Raw genomic sequence first — 6,828 nt, 5'->3', positions numbered from 1 at the left:
TTTCTCAGTATGTTTTTTAGGTTTATCAATGTTTTTGCATGTAATAGCTTTTTGCATGCCATTAGTAGTATTTGATTGTGTGAATATACCACCTTTTGTTTTTCCCTTCACCAGGCAATGACACTGGATTGTTTTCATTTTTTGTTTATTATGAATACAGTTCCTATGAGCATTTGCATTGTAAGTCGCATGAACGGATGTTTTTATTTCCCTGGGATAGATACCCGGGAATGAAATTATTAGGTCAAATGATAATTACATGCTTAACATTTTATGAAACTGCCAAGCTGTTTTCCAAAGCAATTGTTCCATAAGCAATGTATGAGGGTTCCAGTTTCTACACATTTTCTCCAACACTTAGTATTTTCAATCTTTTTTATTATAGTCATTTTAGTGAATGTGTAGTTATATCTCCTTATGTGTGTGTTTTATTGGTAGCTTTATGGAGATATAGCTACAATACAATAAATTGAATATGTTTAAATTGTATAATTTAAGTTTTGACATATGTATACAACCATGAAATAATCACCACAATCAAAATAATGAAGATATTCATCACCAACAAAATTTCATTGTGGATTTTGAAATCAGCCAATGGCAGGCATTCGCTGGGTCTTCCTCTCTGCCCCTTTCGCCACTCCCGCGAGTGCTCTGAGGAAACTAGTCAGCGGCGAGCGTCTGTGAATTTGATTCTGAGGGGAACTGAAGATGACCGGTTCTAACGAGTTCAAGCTGAACCGGCCACCGGAAGACGGCATCTCCTTGGTGATGTTCAGCCTCAACACCTCTCAGTTCCTGCTGGTCTCGTCCTAGGACACGTCGGTGCGCCTCTGCGATGTGCCGGCCAGCTCCATGCGGCTCAAGTGCCAGCATAGCGGTGCAGTGCTGGACTGCGCCTTCTACGACCCCACACATGCCTGGAGTGGGGGGTTAGATCATCAGTTGCAAATGCATGATTGGAACACTGATCAAGAAAATCTTGTTGGAACCCATGATGCCCCTATCCGATGTGTTGAATACTGTCCAGCAGTGAATGTGATGGTTACTGGGAGTTGGGATCAGACAGTTAAATTGTGGGATCCCCGAACTCCTTGTAATGCTGGGACCTTCTCTCAGCCTGAAAAGGTGTATACCCTCTCAGTGTCTGGAGACCGGCTGATTGTGGGTCCCGCAGGCCACAGGGTGCTGGTGTGGGACCTGCGGAACATGAGCTATGTGCAGCAGTGCCGGGAGCCCAGTCTCAAGTACCAGACCCGCTGCATGTGGGCCTTTCCAAACAAGCAGGGTTATGTATTAAGCTCTATTGAAGGCCGAGTGGTGGTTGAGTACTTGGACCCAAGCCCTGAGGTTCAGAAGAAGAAGCATGCCTTCAAGTGTCACAAACTAAAAGAAAATAACATTGAACAGATTTACCCAGTCAATGCGATTTCGTTTCACAACATCCACGACACATTTGCCACAGGTGGTTCTGATGGATTTGTAAATATTTGGGATCCATTTAACAAAAAGTGATTGTGCCAGTTCCATCGGTACCCCACCAGCACCACATCACTTGCCTTCAGTAACAATGGGACTACACTTGCAATAGCATCATCATATATGTATGAAATGGATGACACGGAACATCCTGAAGATGGTATCTTCATTCGCCAACTGACAGATGCAGAAACAAAACCCAAGTCCACCTAATCGCCTCATAAAAGTGGTTTCTCTACGGAAAGCTTTGTTTTCCTTCCTACAAATTCGTGCTTTTCCCCTAGGGATGTGTTAGCGTCATTGTGGACACGTTACTTAGTATGTGGATTTCTCTGTTTTCTGACACAAAAAAACTTGCCTGCGCCCTTTCGTGTTGACTTTGTGTAGGATGGAGTCTGGTGTCCTTGTGCAGTAGTCAGAAGAATTGTTTTTCTCCTGCAAGCACAGTTGCTGTTTCTGAGCAGCAGCTTGNTCTGGGTGGCCTCTCTGAGTGCATTTTCCTTAAATATACATTATGTTATGTAAGGATTAGATTAAGTAACAACATGGGTCATGGGTTACAATGGTAGTCGACTTATTGAATTAATACCCTCTTTGTTCTATTTATATGACAAACTACATCTACAGTTCTGAACAATTGCCTTGAAATGAAATTTTGAAAAACAAATTTGTTATATTAGATAACTGTAAACTGCTACACTATGAATGCCTCAAATGACAGAAACTAATTTCTTCATCTTCATTCACATCCAGCAATCCACACATGTGTGACCAACATAATGACAGGTACATGGTGTGTTTTGGGGTGAATCAGAGAAGTGGATAAAACATGAATAAATATATTCCAAAAGTCTTTGGATATGGGTAACATTTTCACATACGTTCCATATATTTATCACAGCTCATGTTTTGCTGCTTTCAGGACAGATTTTTATAAAGCCTAGATAAAACTACTGATCAAACCCTGCCATGAAGGCACCAACAAGTCAGGAAAACAATAAAGCTATGGGTTCATAAAATGAGCCAATAAAAATTACAATTATAATCACAGACTGCAAATTAACAGAGCCATGGTCTTTAAATAAGAACATCTGATGACACAAGTATTAACATCTTAAATTAGTATATGCTCTGAGATAACTACACAGCTTGAGGCAAAATGCAGGCTGTGGGGAATTTTCCAGTGTGCACTCTTGGAGATAAGGCCTGAATCAGCAAATATTTTTATCATTAGGTGATATTCCTGCCTTGGAGACTATGATTTTAATTGTGATTTCTAATTACTAATCAAAATGATATGAACCAAAAAAAAATCTCTTAATTATATGGCTCTTTTTACTTTGATAAAAGATTTAGTTTTTCATTTTGTGTTTTCTCCCCCAAGGTTGACTACATCAGCCACAAGAACATATTTATTTGAAACCTTTTCTAGGTTGCTAAATTGTAAATAACTCCAGATCAAAATGCTGAGAAACGTGTTACCAAAACTCAGTTGTTTTAGTCCCAGCTCACATATAGATAATCACAGTTTCTTTGAATCCAACTTGGAAAAAGAAAATCTTCCTGAAAATAAAACTCATGAATTACATAGCTTTCAAGCAAATCATTTTGTAAAGCATATTAAAAACAGGTTTCTCAAAATCCAGTTGATTTGGTTTCTATCCTTAGCCTCCCAAGAAGTCCACAAATCTAATTTTTTCTTTCCTTTTTCTCTCTGCTGTGTCTTGCTGTTGTCTCCTTCCTCCAGCTTCATAACTATAAGTGCCGTTCAATGTTCTGTCCTAGAGCTCAGCAATCCACATCTTTCCCCTGACATCTCAACAATTCCCCACCTCTTCAACTATAATGTTATGAAGAAACATGCAATTCTGACCCTACATTCTCTGCTAATTCCAGACCAGCCATCTAGGAATCTTTACTAAAATAACATATCTGGACAATATATATCAGTTTCTCTCTTCTTTTCCCCAAGTAATCTCCTCTTTACATTGCTTTGCATTATCAATACCTTTTCTAGGTACCACAGCCTTAAATCTCAGAAGCATTGTTCTGACCTTGACCCCCTATATCAAATAGATCCCTCTGTAGTTTATGTCTGCTTTCTCCTATTTCTTCCTCCTGATTGTCCCTGGCCCAGCTGTCTTAGTTAAAATTCTCATTACTTTCCAGGTACACTATGACTACAGCCACTTAACTGCTCACTGCATTCCTTGTTCCAATTAGCTAAGCCAGCACCCCCTAAAATGACTCAGGTACCCAATATATAAGGACTTTAATTTTTAAGTCATTCCCCCTGTTGTAAGTTTGTGTGTGCGTGTTTAAGTGTGTACATCTCTAGTTATACCATTGGAGTATTTAAATTTTCATGTCATTTGATCTAATAACTGGAATGCTCATATACTGCTGCTGAGAATGTAAAATGGTACAATCCTTCTGAACAAGTGTTTGTCAGTGTTTTATAAAGCTAAATGTACAACCATTCCATTCCTGGATATTTATCCAAGAAAAATGTTGAGTTATTTTGATAATCACCCTAATGCATTAACCAGTTTTTAAACCAGTATTTTTCAACATATAACAATGATGCTCAAATGTGCTTCTGTGGTTTCACAGCATTTTAAATGAAGCATTTTAAAGTGCTCGGGAGAAATAGGACTTCTTAGAGAACGGTATATTTGGAGGAAAACAGGTCACATCGTCTTTAATTACATTAACGAGACAGGCAGGAATATGGTGCCAACTTCATTATTTCTCCCCAAAGAAATTGAACTTGTCTTCCATTTTATTAGAAGACTTGATATGTGTGAGTTTACTCAGCAAATCATTGATGTGGCCAATTGCATTTACAGTAGACAAAACTAATGAATACAGGGAAGAGGTGACAGCTGGGAAGTAGCAAATAGGACTTCTTAGTCATTAAACCTGTATAGACTGTGTCAAGCTCCTTTCTCCAAATACCTCAGAGCACTTCACAACCACCATCCATTAAATCTGTCTGACATTGATGCAAGACAAGAATGGTTGCATCACCACCTCCTTTTCGGAGTTAGAAAAAAAAAAAAATACCTGTGCCAGAAAAAAAGGAAGACACTTGTTTACCAAATGAGTTAAAAGCAGGGGGACAGCACAGAGCATTGTTTCAAGACCATGGCCTCTGAAACTCAGATGTCTAACAGTGGCTTCAATTAGGTGACTTCATTAGGCCAATTACATGGGAGACAGGGAAGGGAGTTAGCTAACTATTTACCAAACTTCTCTNGACAGCAACTTGTCTGTTCCCCTTCCCTGGTTCTCCAACGCTGTTCCCCTTCCCCAAGTCCCCAATAAAATCTTAAAAAAACAAAAACAAAAAAGGCTATAAGGACCTCTCTTTAAAACAAGAGACAAAAACGGACCCAGCAATTCCACTTCTGGGTATTTATCCAAAAAAACTCAAAACATTAATTCAAAAAGACATATACATCCCTATGTTTTCAGCACAGCATTATTTACAACAGCCAAGATATGGAAGCAAACTAAGTGTCCATTGATAGATGAATGGATAAAGAAGAAGTGGTACATATACTCGTATACCATGGAATATTACTCAGTCATAAAAAAATGAAATCTTGCCATGTGCAATAACACAGATGAACCTAGAGGGTATTATGCTAAGTGAAATAAGTCATACAGAGGACTACAAATACCATATGATCTCACTTATATGTGGAACCTAAAAAACAAAACAAACAAACAAAAGAGAAACAAACTCATAGATATACACAGCATTTTGATGGTTGCCAGATGGGAGGGAAGTTTGGGGAGATGGGTGAAAACGGGGAAGAGATTAAGATGTGCAAATTGCCAGTAATAAAAACAGCCAGGGGAATGTAAAGCACAGCATGGGAAATATAGCCAATAATATTGTAATAACTATGTATGGTGTCAGATGGATACTAGACTTATTAGGGTGATCACTTCATAAGTTATATAAACGTCTAATCACTATGTCATACATCTAAAACTAATATAATATTGTATGTCAACTGTAATTGAAAAATAAAAAATATTAAAAAATAATTTATTAGATCACTTGAAAAGACTCTAGGATTTAAAACACTATAATTTATATAGTTAAACATTTAAATCTAACCAATTTTTTATTATATAAACTCTTAGTTTAGTAACCAGCAATTATATAGATAATTTCCTCTGAATTTTAGAAATAATTTCATCTTAAATATGACAGTGTGCTTACTTGATTGGAGAAAATGTTCTCTTGTTTAAAAATAAATTTGTCTATTTTTGAACTCTGTCAACATAAGCTCTTTGCCAGTATGTAGAAGAAAATTTTTTTCATGCTAGTTTTAACTGTAGAAAACAGTTTTATAACACAGCTTTATAAATACTCTTTGGAATCCAATTTTTAGGCACTGTTCTCACAATTTTCAACTCTCAGATAGTTAAACTTGCACCTTCATTTGGTAGTGTGTTATTTGTAGTATTTTTGTATCACTTATGCTTTTTCTTCTTTAAAAGATTGGCTTTATTTTATTTCAGCCAAACTAACCTACATAGGGAAGGACTGAGCCTAGCTTTTCTTATTTATTAAGGCTGGGAGTCAAGATTTCTGTCCCATAATATAAAAATGACTTTTCAAATCATTTTCTAAGATGTTGATCTTAGTTGTTCTTTAATAAATCAGTAATAACTCTAGATTTACACTTCTCAGTGTTCTTCATAAAAATACTTTCCTCCTTGCAAAAAAAAAAAAGGAATTTTGAGCTACAGAGGGTGCCAAAAAAATGTATACACTTTTTAAGAAAGGAAAAAACTGTATTAAAATTGTAATACTCAATGTACACCGATAACAAAAGATGAATACAAGTCATATGTATACAGTTTTTTGGCACCCCCATATGTCAAAAGAGAGAACAAGTTTCAGTTGTTCATTGGTCCATGATGTCTTTTATAACTGTCCCTATAATTTTCTGTATTCTTTAGCTTTGACAAAAAATATAATCTCACAAACTGCAACCCAGGTATTCAGAAGCCATGTGCCTTAAAATTAATAAGGAATTTTAAAGGAAATTCAGTAAGAACACCCTCACCCTTAATTTTAAGCCCTTGCCATTCATGAGTATGTTCTAATGGTTTCACGTGTATTCATTTTGTTTTCTTCTTTAAATTGTGAACATTCCTGTAGAACTTCTCAATTTTTAATTCTCCTGTTTCTTCTAATATCCTGATTCAGAAATACTTGGCTCGTAGCCTCAATTCCACATGTAACTAGTTGTGCGACCTTCAGCAAGTTGCTCAATGTGGAACTTCACTTCCTCATTTGAAAATCAGAGACATTGCAAATGATCT

The 6,828-nt window shown here is 36.8% G+C and overlaps 1 pseudogene; it reads left to right on the top strand.

Annotated features, from left to right (window-relative positions):
• Nucleotides 1-711: 711 nt before the first annotated feature.
• On the top strand, nt 712-1,692 carry LOC109392182 (mitotic checkpoint protein BUB3 pseudogene; annotated as a pseudogene).
• The last annotated feature ends 5,136 nt before the right edge of the window (nt 1,693-6,828 follow it).

The sequence above is a fragment of the Hipposideros armiger genome, unplaced genomic scaffold, assembly GCF_001890085.2.
Source record: "Hipposideros armiger isolate ML-2016 unplaced genomic scaffold, ASM189008v1 scaffold_318, whole genome shotgun sequence".
In the NCBI taxonomy this organism is placed as follows: Eukaryota; Metazoa; Chordata; class Mammalia; order Chiroptera; family Hipposideridae; genus Hipposideros; species Hipposideros armiger.
This window is presented reverse-complemented; position numbering and strand designations above follow the sequence as displayed.